The following is a 13,946-nucleotide window of genomic DNA, read 5'->3' on the forward strand; positions in this document are numbered from 1 at the left end:
GCAGGCAGAAGTAGAAGCGTTCAGGCAAGGACTACTGAGGTTGGCTGGCCCTACAGGCCCTGCGCAGCACAGCCTTCAGCGGCCCTGGGCCAGAGGTCATCAGTCTTGGAGCTCAGGGGCCTCTGGCTGCCCTCCCTGTTCCCATCTCCTACTGTGACCACAAAACTGCTTCCAGGGGCTGCTCATCATTTGTGGTAACTGGTATTCAGGGTCAAGAAAGTTCACTGTGACCACATAGGACCTCATAAAGCAAGAGTGTGGTCAAGTAGAAGGAGCAGTTCCCATAGTAACTGAACTCAGTCTAGTAGACTGATGAGCCTTTACAGACACCCAAAGCTTAAAGATCCTCTAACCTGTGATCAGAGGGACCTATTTCCCAGGGTGAAAACCCACTCATGTTTCTGTCCAGAAATTCCTGTTGTGTTTCAAGCATTGTGCCAGGCACCTAGGTATTGCTACAGATACAAAAATCAACTGGGCCCTGTCTGGGCTTAGTTCCTCTTTTCTAGGAAACTTAGTACAGGAGACAGAAAAGAAAGATCAACAATAGAAGGAAGTATAGGGGAGCTGCAATAGAAGGAAGTATAGGGGAGCTAGGGAGCTGAAAGGAGAGGGCATCTAAGTCAGACTGCATTATCTGAGAGGGCTTCCTGGAAGAGGTGTTATTTGAGTTGAATTTTGAAGGACTGGCAGGGGTTATCAAAGGAGAAGAGTCTTCTAAGGAAGAGAGAACGACAGTGTACATGGTCCTGAAATAGCACAATGCATTCAGGGAAATACAGGCAAAGGGTGAATGTTCCAAATGGCTGGAGAATAAGCCAGGAAGAGAGCAGAAGGCAGACACAGGGTTTGAGAGCTAAGCCAAAGAGATCGAACTTTACCCTGAGGGATATAGGGGCCAGGTGATCAGGGAGGTGAGGCCAGCAGATGTGTGTTTTGGAAAAATCCCTCCGGCTGGAAGGATGGATAGAATGGGGAACACCTGGAGGCGGGGGTAGGTGCCATCTGGGAAGCTAGTGCAGTAATCGGGTGAGATGTGGGAAGTGCAAAACTAATGTAAGGAGGGGACAGATTGAAGACCAATTACAGAGGTTGGTCTGAGGATTGATCCGGTGCCTAATTAGCTGTGGGGGATGAGGAAGACGGCAGAGTTCAGGATGACACCCAAGTTCTGACTTGGGAGGACTGGCCCAGAGAGGGCATGGCATACCTACGGTCTCACAGTGACTGCCTCAGGCAATGGGTTCAGTTCTTGCCATGGACCCCCACCCCAGCTCTTACCCTGCCCTGTGGGGTGACCTGCCGCGATTCCCCTCGGTGGGGTCCTTACTTCTCTGCTGATTGCCGCAGTATTTTGAATTCCTCCAACAGAAGACACCTTGCAGTGTTTTACACAAGAATCAGGGGTAAAACTTGGAGTCACCGAGGAGGGTGTGGGCTAAGGGGGACTTTGGAGCTCAGAGTGGTAATACACTAAGCAGGCAACAGTCTACCCGGACTGTATTTGTGTCTCTTTCCTGGCAGTACTGTGGACAATTAACTTGCTGTTTTCTGTGTCTTTACTGGCTCCAGGAGACCGACCTCAAAATGGGTTCCTTTGTCTTTTCTCTATGGGGTCTGGTAGAGGTAGGAGGTGTTGTAATCCCACAGGCTCCGTGACTAAAGCGGGTCCACGTTGTTTAGTTTGCTTGTGTGGCTGCTCGCTGTGGTGTGGGGAGTGCTGGCTTGGAGGTGGCCAGGTCGGGGTTTCATCTTCATCCTACTGTGTACCAGGATACAACCGAACCTCAGTCTTTTGGCTTCAATGCAAATAATAATCCCTACTTGGTGCGGTTGTTAAGGGTTAGAGAAGCAGCATTACCTGCTGTGTACCAGACAGTGCTCTGTAATAATACCTGCTATTGTTATTTCCCCTCCCAGAATAGAGGAAAAGGAAACACAACTCTTGTTACAGTATGTTGGGCCCGCCAGCCTAGAAAAACAAAACTGCTAGTGCAATTCTCAATTAGCCAGCAGAGCTGAGATTCATTGCTACTGGGGCAGGTCTGGCTCCTGGGCTCAGGGTGGATGCTTTCCTCGGCCTGGAGATGGTCACTGGGATTCCCCCGGTTGCGTGTAGGGTGATTCTGTTAACCCCCGTCTCGGCCTCCTGTTCTTAAAATTGTGCACACTGTGAGCCTTCTGACCCTCCCTCCCCATCTGTGAGTCCCTTGGCCCAGGCTCAGCTGAGCAACTTCAGGAAGTGATGAGTAGCTGGATTACCTCATGATTGGGTAGACACTTCCTGGAGCCAGAATGTGGGTAGGCATGCCCCCGGTTGGAACTTTCCACCAGCTGGAGGGGGTCATGTAGAAAGCCCAGCTGGTAGCTTAGAGGGGACTTCTTGATTCCATGTTGTTTCCAACCACATAAAATTCATTTTACACGAATACAGTTTTCTCCCTGATTTTCACTCCCTGTGAGGTGCCTCTGCTTTTCTCAACTCTTATATTCTGTTACTCCTCACCAAGTGAGTCAGGCTAGCCTTGCTGCCCCATGGACACAGCCACTGTGTTGTCTCCATGCCCCTACCCATGACCTGTTCTCCATGCTCATCTTCCAGGAGCAGGTAATGGAGGACAGTGAGCTCTCACCTGTCTTTGGAATATGAACTTCTCCTGGATCCTCCCATGATAAGCTCCTCCTATGTTCAGTCACTGTGCTAGAGAGGTGAAGCCCTGTCCCTGCTTAACACATGCTCCCAGCCTTGTGGCAGAGAGCAGATAAATGGACAGATTAATGTATGATAAGCAGTCTTGGTAAAAACAAATCATGGCATGCTGTTGCCCAGAAATCTATGTTGGGTCCTTGTCATCTGTAGGATAAATAAACCTGTTCAGCATGGCATTCGGACCTTTCTTATCCTGTCTTAGTCCTGATTCTGGTCTCATCCACCTTTCCCCACTCCAAAACACTAGCCCCAGGCAACAAGATGACAGATACATGTTCTGGCCTCTCTCCTTCTAAGTTCATGCTGTTCCCATCCAGGAAGCTGTTGTTCTTCCTTTCTCTGTCTGTGGACTTCCTTCCTGTTCATCCTTCTAGGCCCAGCAGAAACATCATTTCCTCTAGGAAGCCTTTCCCTTCCCTACTACGTCCCAAAGCATAACTAAGAATGAACTTGCCTTTATGCTTCCATTGCCCTTTGTACAGTCTGAGAATGTCTATTGCTGTTGGTCACTCTTCTGCTTGTATCTAGCACTGTGCTTGGCACATGACACATTACTCAGTGTTGAATGAATGAGTAAATGAATGAATGAAATGACTTAGTAAGACCAGATGCATGCATGGATGGCAAAGACCCTTTGATGTCACCTGGGAAATGCAAAAGAGTTTGCGGGCAGAAGTCAGTGCAATGATGTGAACATTTATTGGGGGGCTATAGTATGCCCAGGAGTAGAGTGGCAAACATCAATGTGATATGGTACCTGCCTTCCACGGGCAGGAGATGGCCATGGTGAGACTTGGTGGGGAGGCCACCTGAAATGAAAGCTAACCATGACTCTTGCCAACAAATGCCCACTACCAAGGGGTAAGCGTTCCACCTCAGCAGAGGGAATACCAGGCCAGTGTGTGCTGTAAATTCACCATAGAAAGGCTGATTGAGGTGGGTAGGTAGGAGTGGTAAAGGTAGATGATGTTGCCTGTATTTACATGGTTGGAAGGGACATTGGGGCTGCCTGCCCTTCAGTCACAGGGAGCACCCAGTGTGCCTTCAGACATGCCTTTTGTGGGACAGATTAGCAGGAAATGGGGGTCAGTACCACCTAGGAACCTTACCCTGGCGTGTGATCCCTACACAAACAAAGGCCTTGTCGAGGGCAGTTTTGTGTTTGTATTTGGGAATTTCCCTTCTGAGTTTTGGTACTTCTCCCCTACATCCTAATCCAACTTGAGGATTCAAAAATGGAAGGTCGGCCTCAGGTCTGACTAGTATTTTAAGCAAAAAGAACAAGTCATGAGGATTGAAAAAAATTATATGCAAACCAGGAATCCTCATGGGGCTTTTTGGCTTATATAACTACTAGAAAGGAAGAGTGAATTTCTGAACAAGTACTCCAAAATTCCAAATTCCTCTATGCCCTGATCATCTTTTGAGCTGTTTTTATGTTCATGATGTGAGGGGGTTTGCTTGTCAAGCTTTCATAGGAATGATATCAATAGTACTTTAAATGTATATGGCACTTTCTATAATACAGCATGCTTACACGTTTGTTCTCTCATGTGATCCTCACGGCCACCCATTGAGGTCTAGGTATTGTCACTTTTCTACACACAAGGCAATTGACATTCAGAGAGGCTAAGTAACTTGTCCAAGATCACACAGGTTTTTTTTTTTATGTTTATTTATTTATTTTGAGAGAGAGAGAGAGAGTGAGCATGAGCAGGGAGGGGCAGTGAGACAGAGGGAGAGAGAGAGAGAATCCCTAGCAGGGTCTGCATCCTCAGTGCAGAGCCGGATGCAGAGCTCGATCTCACAATTGTGAGATCATGACCTGAGCTGAAATCAGGAGATGGGTGCTCAACTGAGTCACCCGGGCACTCCAAGATCACATAGGTATTAAGCGAGATAGCTGGAGCTTGAACTTAGCCAGTGAGGAAACACTAAGCCAAACTGGGTATTACCAGCTTTTTCAGTCACCAAATTGTGACAGTGTAGACTTCTTACTTCCTTGGTCCATGCCTCTTATATTTAATTAATCCAAGGGTCTGAACCGTGTCATACATTTATCCTTTACATGGTTAATTTCTCATCTGGTTACATTGTTTTTTCTTTCTAATATCCTCGTAATTTTTAAAAAGTGCATATTTTATTAACTGCTATAAAATGTGCATGCATTTGAAAGTAGAACTTATAAGAAGGAGATTGTTTCCATAGTAAAATCTGGTGGCATGAAGTGAAGGTAAGACATGGCAGAGATTTAACTTAGGATAGGGTGAGATTGTGACAGTGAAGGCCAGACCAAAGAGTCTGTATAGGCAGTCACAGCCATGGAAGGCTTTTCCCCTCAAATGTTTTTATTACGAAAACATTTCAAAACATTTAAAGAAATTGCAAGAATACAGGGGACACCATTACACCTTCCCCCTAGATTCAACACGTGGCCACATTTGCTTTACCTCTTTCTCTCTTTAAAAAAGAATAAAAAGGGGCGCCTGAGTGGCTCAGTCGATTGAGCGTCTGACTTTGGCTCAGGTCATGATCTTGCAGTTCATGGGTTCGAGCCCCGTGTCGGGCTCTGTGCTGACAGCTCGGAGCCTGGAGCCTGCTTTGGATTCTGTGTCTCCCTCTCTCTCTGCCCCTCCCCCACCCCTGCTCGGTCTCTCTCTCTCAAAATTAAATAACATTTAGAAAATTATAAAAAAAAAGAAAGAAAAAACTTTTTACTTATATGAAAGTATTTTATATCTGTATATCTACACACAGACATGTACACATGTGTACATATTGTATATATACATACATGTGATCTTTAGAATTAAAATCATTTTAAGTACAAATTAAAATAAAAACATGTATGTGATTTAAAAATTTTGTGGCATAATTTGAGAGAAGATTATAGCCATCCTGACACTTCATGCTCGGCACTTCTGTAGGCTTCTCCTGAGACTGAGGTTGGTCTCCTACAGTACATCATACTTAAGAAAATGAGCAAGCATTGGCGGAAGACCTTTAATGGGTGGATAAACAAGATTCTATTTCTGATATTGAAAGAAAATTCTGGCAGGGCAGAGAGAGTATGCCAGTTGGAGGCGGTGATAAGAATATGGGAAAGAGATGAGCCAAAGGTACCCCTTAGCATCTTTTAACATTTTTATTTAAATCCAAGTTAGTTAACATATAATGTAATAATGATTTCAGGAATAGAATTTAGTGACTCATCACTTATATATAACACCCAGTGCTCATCACAAGTGTCGTCCTTAATGTCCCTTGTCCAGTTAGCCTATCGCCCCACCCAGCACCCCTCCAGCAACCCTCAGTTTGTTCTCTGTACTTAAGAGCATTTTTCAAGTGAAGGATGATCTTTTATGCTATTATAAAAAGTAATAACTCATAGAAAATGTAGAAACTTACACGGAAGTTACCCACAGACTTTCCACTCCAAAGCAACTATTATTATCACTTGGTGTGTTTTCTTCAGCTTTTTATGAACAGGTGTGTGTGTGTGTGTGGGTGGGTGGGTGGGTTAGGGTACTTGTAACTATATTGCTTTTACAGTTTTCTTTTGTGCTTTTTTTTTTTTTAACTTTACATATTAACCCCAGCAGCCCACATGGCTGCTTGTATTTTACTTTGCTGTAGAAACTTTTATACAAGTATTTTCTGATTTCCTTACCCCCTCAGGGTATTCTGAGAGGTGGACCCTGCTTCCTGTTTCTCAGATGCAAAGTTTAGCTTGTGCCCTCTTCATCTCCGCCCCATGCATAAGACTGTGAGCCCGAAGCCCTAGAAATACATGCTGTTTGCTTTATCAACTACTGCAAGGCCACCCTAGGGCAACCTGAGGAGAAGTGACCCTCAGAATGCTGAACTTCTAAATAGTGGAGGGAAGGAACAAAATGTGCCCAAATGTAAGCTATAGACAGCCATTATTAAAAGAATTGAAATATAGATGCTTTGAAATGGGAAGCATTAAACCAACCAGGTGACTCTTACAAGATACAGCAGGAGGCCACATGGTGAAGTAGAAAGAGGAGAGGATTGGGGGTTGAGCCTGCATTTGAGTCTCAACCTATGCTGTGTGACATTGGGAGTTCACCTCTCTGACATTTCCTGGCCTTGAAAGTGGAGATAATATTGCCTCTTCTTCCTGTCCCGTGGGGGTGGAGCAAAGGACCAGGGAGGTATCAGTATTAATGAGAGGGCTTGCAAATTCTAACACTTCCTGCAAATATTGGTTGTCAGTTTTAACTGGTCTTATTAGGCCACATTTCTCCCTATTCCTCTCCCTATTCCTCTCCCTATTCCTCCCTATTCCTCCAGAGGGATTCAGAAGGGAAGATGGGCATGGAAACATCCAAAGGGGGAATGAATAAAGTAGCACTTTCCAGCCAGCCGGCCGGGAAGATTTCAAGGGTGGCAGGACACTGTGTAAGACTGACAGGAAACCAGAAATGCAAATTGCCTTTGCATTCACTGTTAGGTGCTTAGAGGCCTCCTGGGGCTTCTAGCTGCCCATGCCCTCCACTGGGGGCCCTCCCTAGGCCTGGCCTCCAGTAAGATATCATGTATTCAAACAGTTACTTCTAGGTTCCATTCACAGCTCCACTGTCAGTCCTCTCACCGCCTCTGATCTCAGTAGGAGTGAAAGAATCTGATTCTGGAAGCAATGAAAATAGTAGAAAGAAAGGAACCTTAGCACTAAGAAGACCTGGGCTTGAATTTTTTTTAAGTTTATTTATTTATTTTGAGAGAAAGAGAGAGAACATGGGAGGGGCAAAGAGAGAGAGAATCCCAAGCAGGCTTGCACTGTCAGCACAGAGCCTGATGCAGGGCTAGAACTCATGGACCATGAGATCATGACCTGAGCCCAAACCAAGGGTCTGATGCTTAATTGACTGAGCCACCCAGGTGCCCCAACCTGGGCTTAAATTATAAGCCTGGCTCCACAACTTAGTTGTTTGGCCTCAAAAAAGTTACTTAACTTCTCTGTTCCTTAGTTCCTCATCTAGAAAACACAGACAGTACCCTCCTGTGTGAGGTTCTTTGCAGTGGTATTCTGGGAACAGCCAGATCTCCAGAAAACAAGTGTATGTGCATACACACACACAAATTTATCCTGAATTTTATGATACAAAGATTTACAACACAACTTATAAACAATAAAGTAAATAATACTTTTTATTGTAAATTCCAGAGAGCAAGTTGTTTCTCATAGCACATTTTCTTCGGTTTTTTGCCAAACCCTTGTATCCATAGCCAATCTATGGCCGCAGGTGACACCTGAGTGTAGTTCTGACCAGAATGTTGGTTGATATTTTTGTCTACGTTAACAAGTGAGATAAAAACCAAACAATGAAGACATGCGTTGGAACTTTACTCGTTTGTCAATGACACGAATGACTTCTTTGCTGAACTGGATAATCGTTTCTGAATATCAGAAAAAATATATTTCCTCGGTTTCTGTACTATTCACAAAGTGACGGCTACCGACACGGCACCCTTTTAAGTTTAATCTGCATTATTAAGCGATCTTCTCCAGCGCTTCTTAAGTCTAGGATCAAGAAGACCACAAACGAGGTCCTGATCGGAGCATCTGCCAGTTTCCATGGTATCAGTACACCCACCATGGCCAATTTCAAGGAAGCAGCGTGCAGTCGCACACCATTAATTAGTATTTCCCCAACACAGAGATAGAGGGCAGAAATCACCTCAAGAGCATCGAGACTATTAAAACATAATTGACAAAATTAGGAACCAATGAGTTTTAAGGATTGTTTTTAAGATAGCCTATTTAACTGTAAGTTTATATAACTTAATTTTAATATTAAAATAATACAGTTACATAGCTCTCTTTAACAACCAGCTCACAAAATTCCTTCAAATTTAACAATTGGCTGTCATGAGCCAGTGGGCACCCCCCCAGCACCCCCCTGGGTCTCAGAGACTTTGCAGGTGAAAGCATTTTGTGAGCAGGTTTTGTGCTCTATGCAGGCTGACTGTTGTCAGGGGTGTAGTAATAATAATGGCAGCCAACGTTTCCTGAGCACCTCGGAGACACGCAGGCTCTTCTCTGAGTGCTTTGCTTGCGTTCGCTCTTTTTATCCACGCAGCCACACTGTGAGGGAGGTTCTGGGTCATGCCCATTTTATAGAAAGAGGAGGTTGCTCGAGAGCTCCTTGGGCTTTATTGTGTCTCAGAACCTCTTAACATATTAGTATTCCCATTTTTCAGATGAGGAGCCAAGGCTCAGAGGGGTGACTGACTTGGCAAGGGTCACACAGCTAGCACAGGGCAGAGTGGGATTCAAACTTGTGTCTGTCAGGTGACTGGGCCCTCGTCGGCACTGGTTTCCCAAACATGACACTGTCCTCTTCAGACTTGCTTAGAGAGCTTGCTTTCCAAAACCAGCACTAGAGCCTCACTCCTGGTGAGTTGATTTCTGTCGGTTTGGTAGCATTAGCATGGTCTCCAGAGGATTACAATGGGCAACTAGCTCAGACGCGGACCCCCAAAGCACAGCTTGGGGGCTCAGAATGTCTTGATCCAAGCCCAGATTCCTCACTGATGAGATGGGGCACCAGCCATCCACAGCTGGGTGGCTTTGAGGATCTAATAAGGTGATGTGCAGGGGGCGGGGGGGGGGGGGGGGGGGGGGGGGGGGGGAAGCTCACCACAAATGCTAGTTTGGCACAGACCACAGATCCAACATTGCTGATTGGCCCAAAGCCGAAAGCCAGTGGTCCTGGAATGCCTTTGAAAGTGAATTTTTATTTCTGCCCCTGCTGCTAGAGCCTAGAGACAGAGTAGGTAGGTAGAGTAGGTTTTCTCCTCTGCTTTACTGAATAGGGCAGTGGGAGGTCAGAACCATGTAACAGCCCTCCCCAGAGGAGGAGGCCATGAGCGAGTGGCCAGAAGCTGTGGCTTAACAAATCCAAGTGCAACCCAGTTGGGGCCCTTCCCTAAGCCACAGCTGTGGGTTTTCTGGGAAAAACATGGAGCTGGGGCAGGAAGCTGCTGAGGCACCAGGGCCAAGATGGATGTGCCCACTTTGCCAGCAGGCAGGAGTGACCCCAGCAGGCACCCTTGCATCAACTAGAGGAAGGGAGGGGACGTGGGAGAAGGGAGAGCCCACAGGATCTGGAGTCAGCCAGAACTTGAACCCTAGCTGCACTACTTATTACTGAGGCACCTTGGGAAAGCACTTAACCTCTCTGAGCCTCTGTTTCTTCATCTGTAAAATGGGGGTGATGATGGTACCTGCCTCAGAGAGTGAGAATCAAGTAAGTATGAATGCTTTGTAAACTAAATGCTATAGGTTGTGCTTTTAGGACCGTAGAAAGAGCATGAGAAGCCCGCCTGCTCTCTGCAAGTGGGCAGTCTTGTTGGGGAGGCAGGACTAACAATCAGGGTCTTGGCAAAATCGTTGGTACTGCAGGGTGAGGCTGCTGCACAAGTGTGGAGCCAGGACAAGGAAGGAGAGCTGGGCTGGGTATTCAGATGATACTTCCTGAGATAGGAATTTTGGCTGGGCCTGGAAGAGATAGAATTTTGGCTGGGCCTGGAAGGATGGGTAGGAGTTCAGTAAGCAGGTGAAAAAGACTCTCATTCTGAGAAGGATACACATGATCAAGGAAATAATCATAGAGATGATGCTGGGGCACCTGGAAGGCTCACTCGGTTGAGCATCTGACTTCGGCTCATGTCATGATCTCACGGTTCGTTGGTTTGAGCCCTGCATCAGGCTCTGTGCTGACAGCTCGGAGCCTGGAGCCTGCTTCGGATTCTGTGTCTCCCTCTCTCTCTCTGCCCCTCCCCTGCCCACACTCTGTCTCTCAAAAATGAATAAACATTAAAAAAAAAAAAGATGATGCTAACAGTTATAGGTCACGTTTTATGCTCTGTTTGATCCTCTTGGTAACCCTCATGAGGTAGGTTTTATTATCTAATTTATTACTGCTTATTTAAGGTGAGAAACCTGTGGCTGACAGGCTAAGGAACTTGCCAGTGTCACACTGCTGGTAAATGGCAAAACTGGGATTCAAATCCAGGTTCTAAGGCTCTTAGCTGTGATCTTTCTTGATTCCCTAAAAGCAGAATGAGCAAGAGACGCATATGTGGTTTGTCCATTTGTCCAGCAGACAATTCCTGAGCACTTACTACAATAGCAGCCACTCTTGGGTGCTAGGGGTGGCAATGGCAGGCGAGGCCCCCATCCGCCTTGTGGGGCTTCAGGATAGAGGAGGGAGGACACATAAGGAATTACAGTGCCGTTGTTCTCTGCCAGAGGCATGTCGGGATACCATACAGGCCCTGACGGGAAACAACTGGCTGCACGTGCCAGAAGGGAGGGGATCACAGAAGATGTTCCAGTGTGTGTGTTGGAGTTGGGCGTCAGGGGGAAGAAAAAGCTTGTGAGGAAGGCCATTCCCCCAAAGTGAACTGCAGATTGGGGTACGGGTGATGAGGAGGTCGGTTGGCATGTGAGTGTCCAGTGATAGGAGGGCCTTGAATGCCACACGGAGATGGGCCTTGGGCATAGGCCACACTAGAGGCTTGTGGGAAGGGGGTGCCTGTGGTCTCATCCACGGTGTGCCAGGGGGAGAGTTTGCTGCAGCACCATGGAAACCAGCCCAGAGAGGCCTGGAAGCAGTCAGCCCTGCTTTCTCAGTTTGCCCAGGGCATCCTGAATAATCTGGGGCCATGCTCGATATTTGCAATGAAGGTTCATCTGCAGCCTTCTTGTCCCCATAGCACAGAGTGGCTGGGCCCCTGCTCTGCTGAGGTCAGCGGCCTCACCCAGTGATAGGTAGGCTGCGTAGGCACCTGGAGAGGACGCTGGGTAGGGAGGGGGTCAACAGACTTGGGCTCTGCTCCTTGCTCAGTGACCTTGGCAGTTTCTTGACCTCTTTGAGCTGCTCTGCAACCATGAAGGGACTAAATGACCTCTGAGGTCCCTTGTAGCCTCACCATTGTGAACACGGTATGGTGAACTGGGGGTGAGGATGAGTGGGACAGGAGGCAGGTCAGTGAGAGGGCATGGTCTGCAGGTGTGCACAGGTGACTCAGCAGGGATTTAGTAAGATTCCCAGGGCTGATTGTTGTCATTGCTACATCCCTGAGAGGAGCAAACAAACATAGCTACCATGATTTGAAATCTTGCTGGGCATTGATCCTTACATGCACCATCTCTGAATCTTCAGAACAACCCTCTGCCATGGTAGGTGACTCATTTTACAAATGGGAAATCATGGTTGCAAGAGATCCACTGACTTTGAGCAGGGTTCACTGTGAGTGACAGAGCTGGGATTTGAACCTCGACCTGCCTGGCTCTAAGCTCAAGTCTTTTGCACCTTACTGTGTAGCCCCCAGAGGCTGCCTTCATCCTGCAGGGGCTCTTGGACATGCTGTACTGGGCTGGCGGGGATCACCCACTGACATCGGTCCTGCCAGGAGGACTGGCTTCTGGTTGGCACCATAGCAGGCACCTCTGACCAAAGCTGCTGGGGCATGGAGGGGCATGTTGGCCTCTCCCACAGCTGCCTGCCTGGTGGGCTGAGCTGGGTGATTTGTTTTGACAGGTGAGAGCAGTTTCACCTCTTGGTAGTAACTCCACAAACCCGGTGCTGGGCAGTGGGGGCACCTACCGGAATGTGATCCTTCTTTCCAGCCATGCTTCGGAGGTGATGGCAAGCATGTGGGTAGTATTTGGTTGAAGCAACTAAAGCTGGAGGAAAGGGCAGACGGTTAGGACCACACTACCCCAGAGGGCATCCTGGCTTGGGCCCAGTGGTTTGTGGTCACAGTGGATTGTTCGTCCTTCCTGACCAGGAGCCAGGAGACCTGAGCCTTTGTATGTCCCGCCTTGGGGCCCAGAGGAGTGGGAATTTGCCCGGCCAGCTTGGGAGGTTATGCCACCTTGCAGTTGCAGAGGCTAGAGCGCGAAGGGGCTCTGGATCCCATCCAGTGTCTATTTTAGAACTGGGGAGCTGCGACCCAGAGAGAGGAAGTGATGTGCTTAAGTTCACATGGCCTCGTATGGTGGAGGTGGAACTGGAATTTCCCACTACCCAGGCCCAGGATCTTTTCTAGTGCCCTACCCTGTTCAGGAAGGGGGAAGCAAAGAAGCTTAGAAAAACCCCCTGGGGGAACTTCTGCTTTATTGGCCCTCAGGCTACCCTTGGGGATCCTCCCTCAGTCATTTTTCTCCTGGCCCAGCCCTATAGCAGCCCTGTGGGGAGGAGTGCACTAGGGCCCCCCTAGTGGTGGTGGAGGGCCTCCACAGGGCAGAAAAGGAAGGACCACTCACTGGTTCCCAGTTCTTTCAGTGCACGTCGGCGTATTTCAGTGGGACATACAGGATGCAAGACACCATAGGGGAGGCCAGGAAACTTAACGCTGACCTGAATTTTCCCAGGGAGGCCACCGCTCAGGAGAGCGGTGTCACAATATGAGAGACAGCCTGCAACTTAGGACCACTTGCTCATAACCCCCACCTAAGGGGGTTAGAGCACAAGGTCAGGGGCTGCTTCACTGAAAAGTAAGGGAGTAAAACGAGGCAGGGATGGGGCATCGTCTCTGAAAGTGTGAAGAAGAGTAGGAAAGATATTCTAGGCAAGGGGAAGAGCCAGAGAAAAGGATGAAACTGAGATGTCATTCTGGGTGTGGTAATACCCACCTTGAGGGGATATGGGGCAGGTGCAAGCAAGTGATGGGCAGTGAGGCTGGGAAGGTAGTGTGGGGCAGTCAGTGCAGAACTTCGATGCCTCAAATATCAGGCAGCGCACCTTGACCTTACTCTCGTGGTCAGTGGGACCGCTGAAGATATTTAACCAAACTGGGTGATGTGGTGGCGAGCAGGGGCTGCACTGCCCAGGAAACCCACCCTGATGCCACCATGATGAGCTGTTGGACCTTGAGCCAGTGCTTTAGGTCTCTGAGCCTCTGTTTCCTCATCTGTGAAATGGGGGTGATAACAATCCACCACTCAGAATGGTTGCAAAGAAGACATAGAGCGCTAGTGCGCTGCTTGCCTTGGTGAATGTTTGGAAAATAACAGCCCCTGCTTTGCCTCCTGGTTAGTGAAGGCTGAAACAGCAAGAAGGAAACCCTTCTGAAAGCGAGAGGAGCTGCAGATATAGGGTCTATTTTACTGTTTTGCTATTTGAGGGCAGGTCTGAGCCAGAAGGTACATTTGGTCCAAATGGCTCTGTGTGTGAGTGGTAAGGTGAGGACAAGAATC

General features: G+C 47.8%; 1 protein-coding gene across 4 annotated transcripts in view; it reads left to right on the top strand.

The window, feature by feature from the left end:
• The window catches only part of DAPK2 (death associated protein kinase 2), a 121,020-nt gene that overhangs the window by 74,250 nt on the left and 32,824 nt on the right, over positions 1–13,946 (top strand). The gene's annotated exons all lie outside the window — the stretch shown is intronic.

Source organism: Panthera tigris, chromosome B3 (assembly GCF_018350195.1).
Source record: "Panthera tigris isolate Pti1 chromosome B3, P.tigris_Pti1_mat1.1, whole genome shotgun sequence".
Taxonomy (NCBI): domain Eukaryota; kingdom Metazoa; phylum Chordata; class Mammalia; order Carnivora; family Felidae; genus Panthera; species Panthera tigris.